At 34.9% G+C, this 12,245-nt stretch overlaps 1 protein-coding gene across 2 annotated transcripts in view; it reads left to right on the plus strand.

Moving 5' to 3' along the window:
* Positions 1-3,923: 3,923 nt before the first annotated feature.
* The window catches only part of LOC120422592 (uncharacterized), a 127,160-nt gene continuing 118,838 nt past the window's right edge, over positions 3,924-12,245 (plus strand). For both annotated transcript variants that reach the window (XM_052707716.1, XM_039586086.2), the window contains exon 1: positions 3,924-5,249. The gene's annotated coding sequence lies outside the window, so the exon portion shown is untranslated. The remainder of the gene's footprint in view (positions 5,250-12,245) is intronic.

The raw sequence follows: 12,245 nt of genomic DNA on the forward strand, positions 1-12,245 counted from the left end.
TAACCGATTTTGTCCGTTTTGGCGTCATTCGATCCGTCTTGGGGTCCCATAAGTCGCTATTAAAAATTATGCAGTTAAGTTAAGTACTTCAAAAGTTATGCTAAAAAACGATTTTAACAAAAGTCCGGAAGATTGTAAAAAGGGTGGTTTTTGTTAGAAAACCCGTCATGCTATACATTTTCAGAAAGGTATTTAAAAGACCTTTCTAACGCGTCCAAGACATTGAAGATCTGATAAATGTATCAAAAGTTATAAGCACTTAAGTGTTATTTACACACTTTTTCGAGGCCGGATCTCAGATATTTTGATGAAAATGCTGTCCGGATCTCTCATGCGACCTATTGTTGGATAGGTATTTAAAAGAGCTTTCCAACGCGTCCAAAACATTGAAGATCTGACAACCGTATCAAAAGTTATAAGCACTTAAGTGTTATTTACGCACTTTTTGCATTTTGGATAGCACCCTTTAAATGTGAGGAAGGCGCCAACCACCTAAGGGTGGATTAAGTAACGTTTTTTTTTTTTTATATTGTAGTGTTGAGGAAATGAAACTAACAAAAATTGCAAAGACCATAAAAATTAGAATGTATTTTTTTTAAAGATTATATCAAACAAAAAGAAACGCATTTTTGACAGTCATCTTTGTTTTTCATTCTTTAAATCAAGATATATGAATCCTATTTACAACACTAGTTCTTCTATTTATTTACTTTAAAAGAACCCAATCATAAAAAAAACTTATTATTTCAACATTTATCAAATATTAGTTCCAGCCCGCCACTGTTTTAGAAAAATCAGATCTGGCCAGCAAGACTAAAAGGTTGGGCACCCCTGACATAGACTTAACATTTGAAGAAGAAATGTAAGGATAGAAAGGCATATAAAGACAGATTAAAAGGAAAAAAAGGTGGGTAAATACAATATTTGAAGTAAAATAAGAAGAGACATTGAAAACAAGAGGATAGAAAATGTATTTCAGAAGGATCATGAAAAACATCAAAAATGTCAAAAATAGATAAAAATAACAATCAAAAGATAAACAACATAATAGACACTCTTTACAGAACTTAGACTATTACAACATAAAACCATAAACAGAAAAAATAGTGAAAATGCCCATTGCAAAGTCAGCTAAATAAAAAAGATTGAAATAAATGCCCCATGTTTAGAAAAGTCAGCGAAAAATCAAATGAGATTTGTGTATTGTGTATTGTGTATTGTGATTGGATATATTTAGGAAAATAGGAAAACGGACACAACATAATGCAAAGAACAAAAATTAAAAAGTTTAAACACAACACAAAAATGCTGACAGTACGAAAAAAAGTATTAACCGTTTATGCCCGCGTCTGAACTTATTTAGTAACTTATTTAAGGAAAATCATATAGTTTTCTAAATAGTAAAAAAGAACAGGATATCAAATATGAATGAAATAGAAAATGATTGCAAAGAAAATAAAAAAGATAACAAAGAACAGACTTCCTTTTAAAAACAAAGAAAAAGGCTAACATGCAAAAGTGCTTTTGAAAAAAATAATTTAAAAATCCAAACAAAAGGTTCCAGTACTCTTGGGATGAAAATCTCAATAGAGAAGAGAATAGCAGAAAAAAGAGTGACAAGCATAAGCATCTCAATAAAAAAATATAAACAGAAATAGGAAGAATGAAAAAAAAAGACCTATTTCGGTTGATAAATTGATAATTGATAAATTGATAAATTGCTTCAAAACAAAATCACAAAGAACTTGAACAACAGATGTTCGGAGTTCAAAGTGAATATGTTTCAAACAACAAACCACAAAAGAGCAGGAAGAAGTTTGCCGGGAATAGCTTGTTGCCTATAAATTTGGAGATTTCTTTAAATTGTGTTTCAAAAACACATATATTTATTATTAATAAACTTATTTAACCTTCTCCTAGTGGAAAATTGTCCAATGAATTTAAAAATGCATTCCGTTTACCGATTCAAAATCATGTTCATTGTGAAAATCATGACACTTAGAGCAGTTTAAAATAATGACTTTTATCAACATTTTCTTAACTTTATAGTTATCTAACTTTATAAATTCTTCAAAATTTTATGAAAACTTCTTCTTGAGGTACTTAGAACACTTCTCTACCACGGTCAGAATGATTCTAAACCATTTCATACGTATTTTAATTGTACTTTCCATTTTGCGGAAAAATCGCGAACCTATCAAAGTCACCCCGTTTTACGGTACAAAAATTGCTTTGCCCTTTCCCTTCCAATTTGATATGATTTAATTTAAGTAAGAGAGCAACTCTCTACGAAATCGGCCGATTTCGACCATTTTTATTTTTTGTATTTTTTGATTTGACTCAAACATTGTGGGGGCCTTCCCTATGACCAAATATGCTATTTTGTGTCATTGGTTCACCCATACAAGTCTCCATACAATTTTGGCAGCTGTCCATACAAAAATGGTATGTAAATATTCAAACAGCTGTAACTTTTGAGTGAATTTTCTGATCAATTTGGTGTCTTCGGCAAAGTTGTAGGTATTGTTGAGGACTATTGAGAAAAAAATAGGTACACGGAAAAAAAAATTTAAGGATTTTTTTATCAACTTTTTTTTCACTAAAACTCAATTTTCCAAAATACGTATTTTTTGATTTTCGAGATTTTTTGATATGCTTTAGGGGACAAAAATCCGCAACTTTTGAGCCATAGAGAAACATGGTCAAAAAATCTGCAGCCGAGTTATGAATTTTTGAAAAAAAATAGTGATTTTTGGAAAAAATAGAAGTTTCATGCAAAAACAAGTTTGACATTATTTTTTAATGCAAAATTGAATTTACAATCGAAAAGTACTTTACATATTTTTTGATAAAGGGCTCCGTTTTCTAGATATAGCCACCGAAAGTTTGATTTTAGCGAAATTTTTGCAGTTTTTCAATTTTTAAAAATAGTGACCATGAGTGACCATTTCTAAAAATATTTTTTTTGAAAAGTTCAGAAAATTTGCTATAAAATTGTCAAAGAGACATTGAAGATTGGACCTTTGGTTGCTGAAATACAGCGGCTTAAAAAAAAGAAACACGAAAATTGAAGTTTTTTAAGTCTCACCCAAACAGCCCACCATTTTCTAATGACGATATCTCAACATCTAATGGTCCGATTTTCAATGTTAATATATGAAACATTCGTGAAATTTTCCGATCTTTTCGAAAAAAATATTATGAAAATTTTTAAATCAAGACTAGCATTTTAAATGGGCGTAATATTCAATGATTAGGTTACAATTTTAGATTCTTATATTTAGTTGGACAAATCATTTTTTTCAAATGCTCAGTTACTTGACTGTCCTGGCCTTTGGTACTGTGCCTTTCCACTCTGGGATTTGAACTGACAATCCTTGAATTGCGAATCCAATTGCCGACAAGCGACTCTACCAAATCAGACTAGTCGAGGATGATGAGGCCAAACAACACTCATAAGTCGTAAGAGATTTTTTAATTATAAGCTATGATATGTTTAATGCGTTCATTTAAGTGTCAACTCCTGACCTTCTTTTCTACTTTGTCTCACAATCCCACTATTCCATGACATTGCCGCTCTACTGCTTCACATAGACTCTCGTTCATTCCTCCATCCATCGCATCATCCTAACCCAACTCCTAATCCGCTTCTCCAGGAGCTCGATTTCTCCGACGATAAATAGTCTTCCTTGACCGACCACGCGCCGTCCTCGAAGGCATCCGCACGGAACGTTACGCCGCCAAAACCCTCCAATAATCCAGCATCAGTGGCATATTTTTGACACTTGGCTCACTCTCTCCCTCTCTCTTTTTCCGCTTTCTTCTCTCATTCCGAATTTCCCCACGATTATTCGAGCGAGAGTGAGCTTTAGTTGCACAATTTCCCGCTGTTCAACACTTTGGCGCCACGCTCACTCTCTCCAGCCAAACTTAGAGAGCAAGAGAGCAAACTCCGAGTAAAAACTCCGGCGCGGTCGTTCCGTCCGCGGGGCCGCGACCAGTCTTCTAGCGTCACTCGGATACGACGCCAACGTGTCTCAACGGTCGTCCAGCAGAAGCAGCAGCGGCGCAGCACTAGTCTGGAATCTGCCTGCTTGCTCCTCCGCTGCCGTGGTTAACCGTGAATTTGCGTGCGGTAAGAGTGAGGAAAATTGTGCGGAAAATCGCGGAAAAGTTCGGAAAAAGGGATTGCCGAGTTCGTGTGAGGAAAATTCGCATTGGCCACGTGGGAATATCGCGTCCCAAAGCGTCAAAACAGCAGGCAGGCAAAAGCGCCCAGCATCCTTCGATTTTTTTTTCTTTGCTCTTATTTTGGGGGGGCAGTGTTTTGGTGTGTGCGAGAGTGCGGCAAGGAAAACAGAAAACAGCAGGAAAAATCAATCTCTGGGCGTTGTATCGAAAAAGGGAAAAAATCCTGAAGCGCTTTTCCAGCCTCCCACCACCACCGCCACCGGAAAGGGAGTGGGAGCTGAGTAGTGATTTATCAACCAATTTGCGTGCTGTAACACGTGCCCAATTGTGGTGGGGAGCTTTAAAAACAAATTCACGAGTTTGAGGTTTCGTGTGCTGCAACCGACAGGATCGGCCATTCGTGAGTGAGAGTGTTTGTTTGTTTTTCCAACCGTCCCTCCGTCCCACCCCCGCGAGATGTGACGGTGTGAGAGGGCGTCCAGCATCCAAGGAAACAAAAAAAAATCACGCAAAAATTGTTCGAAAATTGTGAGAGGCAAATTTCAAAGAGAAATCAAATAATTCACGGTTGAGAAAATTTTCGCACGCACACACACGTTTGATGTTTGATGGTTTTCCCGGAAATGTGTGTTGTTTTTGTTGCCGTGCTCGGTGAGTCGGTATCGATTTGGGCAGAGCCGTTGCAAAAAGATCCTTAAAAACAGCAGCGAAACAAAAAGAAAAGGAAAAAAGCCGACAGGCTCGTGCTTCTTTTATGGGTGTTGTTTTCCACGTGGTGACCGAGCTGGTGTGAGTGATTGTGAGCTGGTGCAACAGTGAAGGGAGTGATAACTATAAAATAAAACCGTGAAAATCGTGTCATTGACATGGTCGTAAAACACCTTGAACGACAAAAATAAAGAGGGATTCATCATCAGCGGAGCATCGAATGGGTTGAAGAAGTAAAATCAAAGTACGGGAAATAATCTATTGGAAAGCGGATTACAAAGACTCGTAAATTGGAACGTGAATTAAAGGATAGCTGGGTTGAGAGCTTCACGCAACTCTTTTTATACCAGGTAAGTTCTTCGTCGTAAATTGACACAGTTGACTCTTGTTTCTTCTTCATGTGAAAGAAAAATAGCATTCTCATCCAACTTCTTTATGAATGAAACGACGTTTAATTTAAGATCTCAATCATTTTAAAACTTCAGTAATGATGAGCCAAAAGTCAATTTATTGACTTAAATTGTCTTTATATTTTTTAAAAAATATCAACAGAAGCTTTGGCTTGTACAAATTTTACATAAATGTTTGTCTTCCCTATTCAAAGTCGGCCCGAAAAATCAGGAGGCACAGAAAATATTTTTTTTCAAAAAAACATCAAAATTGCAATGAAAACTTAAGTGAAATCAGCTTAAATTAATTTAAAATGGCTTTCGCTGCGTTTTGAATCATTTTTAACATGTTTTGTTGTTTTTTATTCGCTTTTTTTTTTTTTTTTTTGGTTTTGTCAAATCTTTATTTTTTTCAAACAAGTGATTGCAACACAACTGAAATTGTGTGAATCAGCATTTCAAAACACTTAGTTCATAAAAATCTTGAGACTATGGCTTGTTATTTTTTTTTTTTGTTTTTGCTGCCCCTTCCTCCCTGCTGGACCCCGACAAGAGTCGAAGGACAAAAACTTTGAAATATATTTGCATCGACCTTATCCGTTGTTAACTGCCCAAAGAATTAATCTTAAATTGTGTTTTATTTTAAAGATTAAATTTCTTTTTATTCACCAAATTTATGCAAGATAAATAGCAAATTGCAAATTGAAATTGAAGCCTCGTCCCCGATCGGCAATTTGGTGGCAATGTTTGTTTTAGAAAAACATTCAAATCTTGATTCATAATGTTTCAATAAAAAAATGGGTTTCTTTGTGTTGTTTGTAGAAGCATTTAACATATTATTTGTCAGTTTTCCGTTCAACAATGAAATCATAAAAATACGAATTATTCTCTGCTTTTTGGATACGATTTTTGTTGATAATAATACTAAATTGAATGTAACTGGACATTTTTTTCTTAATTTCATCTTTTAAGCGGTTTAGGTTAAAGATTTTTCTCATTTTAATTTTCCTTACCTTAAAATCTAAACAAAAAGAAGCCTAAGGATTTTTTTGCAATTCCGTCGTGAAACTACTTACTTTTCCTGTCATTCTTGAACGACGAAATAGCCTACTTTTCTGTACCAAAAATAACAGAATCGAATAGCAACACTTTTCAAAATAAATGCTGAAAAGTTCTACTTTTCAGCACTGAAATGGGTGCTGAAAAGTTGAACTTTTCAGCACTAGTTTCGAAAAGTAACTCTTTTCAACATTTTTTTGATTTAAACGATTTATTGACAAAATACATGAAAATTAGACTTAAAATTTCACTCAATGGGTGTTTTTCAGATTTGCAAAAAATGTTGTATGGAACTCGTTGCAAAACTTGATTTTTTCAGCACTCTTCGTATTTATCCAACTCGGTGAACCTCGTTGGATAAATGTACGACTCGTGCTGAAAAATCCTCTTTTTGCAACTTGTTGCATAAACTACTATTATGTTTTTGCAAAAAGTTGTAAATGAAAAAAAGCAGTACGATAAGAAAATGTAAACCTCGATATAACTGGTTGAATAAATACGACGAGTTCTGAAAAATTCTAGTTTTGTCACAAGTTAACAGCTACTTTTTTTGCAATCAGAATGCAACCTATGAATTAGATTTTTTCAGTGAAATTTGTGTTTCATTGCTGGTATATTACTCGTTGTCAAGAGAAACGTCAAACTACAAAACAGTTTCGCAAAGTATAATTCTTCGATATTTTGAAATTTCAGTACGTAATGTTGCAATAATATTTTTTACTGCGTGGAGCGTTTTTTATCCAACGAGATTGATAAATGTTTTCAGTTGGATAAATACAGCAAATTCTAATCTAATCTAATCGAACACAAGCGCAGCCAGTCTGAAGAAAGCATCCGGAAAGAACTTATGGTTAGATTACGCCTCAAGTTCTTTCTTGTCATTATTAATGATTGCGGTACTTTCGGAACGGAACCCACATTTCATGGAATCATCAGGGGAAGAAGAAGAAGTGGGGACATACCGTACCAACCACTTCGAGTTATTTATAGAATATGGTGTGTGGTGTGTGTAGGGGAATTGTTGGGAGAGGGATTGTTGTATTATTTAGTAAATGACCTTATGACATTATTTCACCATTACGGATTAATTCACTCAAGGGGTGTCAACCCCTCGGTGGCCGAGTGGCTAGAGCATCTGATTACCAATCCAAAGGTGTGAATTCGAATCCCACCTGATTCCATGCGTTTTTTGTTCATATTCAAAGTTCAATTATAGTCGAATAATTTCAAGGAGACCGGTCGGAAATCGAACCCGGAACCTTCCGCTTATGAGGCGGGAGCCGTAGCCATTAAGCCACAGGCCAGTCTTTGGATAAATACAGCAAATTCTGAAGAAAAAAAAACGAGTTTTTAGCATTTCTAGCAATTTCGGAAGTAGAAAATGTCATTGAATGTCTATGAGTTTATTTAATTCATCTTTACAATCGAATCAAATTTGAAAACTATTACTTTTGGATACTTGTGATCAAAATTTCACTTTTTCAGTACCCATTTTAATGCTTAAAAGTAGAACTTTTTAGACTTGGCATCGAAAAGTATTTGATTTTGTAATTTTTTAGTAGACAATAGAAGGCCGTTTCGTCGTTACGTTGGATTTGCTTTACGTACTTTTTACTGCTTTTTTGACAATTAATTAGTTTGATTTGATTAGAATTATGCTTTTGCCTTTGAACAGTTGTTGTGGCCATTTTTTAACAATTTATTTAAAAAAAGGTCATTTGTTACTAATCAAGATGTGAATACAAATTCAGCCTGGAAATCCACTTCGTTCCACCGCATCTATTTTTTTCGGATAAACAAAAGTCGCCATATTACACCATTACGTTTTGAAACATTTTCGAATCAATAATAATGTAGAGAACCGTTTTCAGAACAAGTTTCTTCAAAAAAACATAAGTTTTAGTTCAATAAAAGAAAAAAAAAAACGTGATTTTTTCAAAAAATCTCCAGATTTATTTCCCTTTAACATGGTTAACACCGCCTGATTGTAATGATGATAATATTTTTCTGAAAAAAATGTCAAATTCTGAAGAAACTCATGGAAAATAATTTTAATTTTAAGTATGGGTAATTCTCCGCCAACTCACACAGCAGTTGCCCCGACCCCTCTTCGATTTGCGTGAAACTTTGTCCTAAGGGGTAACTTTTGTCCCTGATCACGAATCCGAGGTCCGTTTTTTGATATCTCGTGACGGAGGGGCGGTACGACCCCTTCCATTTTTGAACATGCGAAAAAAGAGGTGTTTTTCAATAATTTGCAGCCTGAAACGGTGATGAGATAGAAATTTGGTGTCAAAGGGACTTTTATGTAAAATTAGACGCCCGATTTGATGGCGTACTCAGAATTCCGAATAAACGTATTTTTCATCGAAAAAAACACTAAAAAAGTTTTAAAAATTCTCCCATTTTCCGTTACTCGACTGTAAAAAATTTTGGAACATGTCATTTTATGGGAAATTTAATGTACTTTTCGAATCTACATTGTCCCAGAAGGGTCATTTTTTCATTTAGAACAAAATTTTTCATTTTAAAATTTCGTGTTTTTTCTAACTTTGCAGGGTTATTTTTTAGAGTGTAACAATGTTCTACAAAGTTGTAGAGCAGACAATTACAAAAATTTTAATATATATACATAAGGGTTTTGCTTATAAACATCACAAGTTATCACGATTTTACGAAAAAAAGTTTTAAAAAAGTTGGTCGTCATCGATCATGGCCGTTCATGGTCACCCGCGACAGACACGGACGACGAAACAAAGAGAAACGCAAAAAGTAACTTTTTCAAAACTTTTTTTCGTAAAATCGCGATAACTTGTGATGTTTATAAGCAAACCCCTTATGTCTATATATCAAATTTTTTGTAATTGTCTGCTCTACAACTTTGTAGAACATTGTTACACTCTAAAAAATAACCCTGCAAAGTTAGAAAAAACACGAAATTTTAAAATGAAAAATTTTGTTCTAAATGAAAAAATGACCCTTCTGGGACAATGTAGATTCGAAAAGTACATTAAATTTCCCATAAAATGACATGTTTCAAAATTTTTTACAGTCGAGTAACGGAAAATGGGAGAATTTTTAAAACTTTTTTAGTGTTTTTTTCGATGAGAAATACGTTTTTTCGGAATTCTGAGTACGCCATCAAATCGGGCGTCTAATTTTACATAAAAGTCCCTTTGACACCAAATTTCTATCTCATCACCGTTTCAGGCTGCAAATTATTGAAAAACACCTCTTTTTTCGCATGTTCAAAAATGGAAGGGGTCGTACCGCCCCTCCGTCACGAGATATCAAAAAACGGACCTCGGATTCGTGATCAGGGACAAAAGTTACCCCTTAGGACAAAGTTTCACGCAAATCGAAGAGGGGTCGGGGCAACTTTTCCCGATTTCGTGTGAGTTGGTAGAGAATTACCCTATGTCCACACGTCCTTCCTCCCCTGTTGATTCTGTGAAATGTGTTCCGTCTCTTCGATCAATGGCATGCAGTAGACCTGTCCACTTTGATTGTTTTCTATACATTTTCGTTATACTCAGGACTTAAGGCGTAATCTAACCGCAAGTTCTTCAATTTTTGCTGCAGTTCAAACAAAAATTGAACGAAATATTTAAATAGCTGTAATTTTGGAGTGAATTTCTGATCAATTTGGAGTCTTCGGCAAAGCTGTAGGTTATATTGAGGAATATTGCGAAAAAAAATGGAACAAAATTGCCGATTTTGTCATTATTATTTTTTTTTTTCACAAAAACTAAACTTTTTATTTTCTAGATTTTTTGATATGTTTTAGGGGACGAAATCATTACGAAGTTGACAAGAAGTGATACTCTGGATTAATCACGGGCGTTAAAGGGTTAAATATTAAGAATTTAAAAAAAAAACAATTTCATTGTAAAAAATACAAAAATAAATTAAATTTTTTTGCCTTTTTCCGTTTCTTAACTGTTGAAGAATTTGTCACACGTATTTTATGGGAAATTTATTTTACTTTTCAAATCTGCACTAAACTGTAAAAGTCATTTTTTATTTAGAGAAACATTTTTAATTTTAAAATGGCGTGTTTATTTCTTACTTAGCAGAGTTATTTTTCCGAGTGTAACAATGTTCTACAAAGTTGTAGAGCAGATAATTATAATAACATAATTAGGTATAGAAACATAAGGGATTTGTTTCTACTCATCACGAGTTATCGCGATTTTAAGCTACAATGTTTTGAATGAGTTATTTTTTTTTTTGTTTCTCTTTAATTTCGTTCTTGTCTATCGCGGGTGACCTTAAATGGCCTTTATCAACGAAGGCAAACTTCTACAAAAAAAAATCATTTCTTTAAAAAAGTCACAGATTAAATATTTTTATTCCAATGTTAGCAAATCATGTCAGCTCTCAGAAAAGCAACGCTTCGAAAAAGCACCCGAAATGACAACAGTCGTTAAATTGGCAGATCCAAAATAAAGTAAAAAGCAAAGAAAGGAAAAAAAGTCCATAAAACCCGCCTGCCAAAAATCACTCACACCTCATCCATTGTTTAGGGCTCGAAGTCGAAATTGAATCATCGGTTCGGGTTTTATTCACTCTCGAAAAGATTGAAATGTTTTGACATTTTTTTGCTCCCTTCACAATTCAGAAGAAGCGTGGTGGGAGGTGAAAGCAGTCTTCTGGTTGGCGGTTTTTGGCCATAGTCGGGAGGGAAAATCGAGAAGACCAACTCCAGACCAGATGCCCGCCGAGGACATTGTCAAGTGCGGTGGGATCGGTGAGTGGTGGTGTCATTTTCACTCGGTCTCTCTCAGCACTCGGGCTTTCGTGGTCCTGGTGCTGTTGTAGCCGTGAGGCAGAGAAAATTCATTGTGACGGTTTTATTTTTGCAGCAGAGATATTTTAGGAACCGACCTTGAGGAAAATTTCATTGGAAAACGTATTGATTGGGTGAAGAGGGAGCTTGATTAGAAAATTCGATTACTGTTTCGTCGCTCTGGTTGTAAACTTGTGTGTGAAAGCCAAATTGTGATTTTATTTGAACCAATCATCACATTTTTCAGAAGTTTTACAGGAAAAAATAATCCCCCATTTGCTTATTTGCACAAGAATTAACACACATGTTTTTAATTCAAATTAAATATCCAATGCAACGACAAATAAACATTTGATTTGTAAAATAAAAATCCTCAGTGCATTTGCGAATTTTAAAAATAAATACAACCAAACCAATTATTTGAAAGGTTTATCATTGTTTACCAACAATATACAAAGAATCATTTCATAGCATATTACGCACTTGTATGTCCATTGGGAGCGTAACTCTCACTACAAATTGTTGCCCCTTCAGTGGCAACCCGTGCAAAGTCACTTTTCAACGAATCAATCCTATAATGCAAATACACAATGTAATAGAGCAAACAATCAGCGTCGAGTACGGATTCAACCAAACGATCTTCCTCCCACGCACCCAGCTCAGCTTTCCCCCGCAGCTCGCCAACCAGCAGATCAGAAGCGCTAATTATGTTGACAACACCCACCCAGCATCGACGATGACGACGTCAACGGCAGAGTCAGTGTCACAAATCATCGATAAAAGTGCGGGTTTGAAACATACAGTGCGACGCGCCACACACGGGACTGGTCTGTGTCACGTGTCAGCCAGACTTCTACCACGACCATTTCCGCTGGAGAACGTCATCATTGTTACGGTTGTTGAGGGTGGTTCGAAGGATTTAAAAATTTTGTTTTTTGTTCTGATTTAAAAAAAAAACACTATAAAAATGAATTGATGAGATAATTTATAGCTTTCATATAAGATTTGATAGAAAGTAATATTATATTTGCCAAAGAATAGCAAAATCCTAAAAAATATTCCAATTATAGTGTTTCTAATAACAAAAATGTATATTTATGAGCACTGCC

Source organism: Culex pipiens, chromosome 2, assembly GCF_016801865.2.
Source record: "Culex pipiens pallens isolate TS chromosome 2, TS_CPP_V2, whole genome shotgun sequence".
Classification (NCBI taxonomy): domain Eukaryota; kingdom Metazoa; phylum Arthropoda; class Insecta; order Diptera; family Culicidae; genus Culex; species Culex pipiens.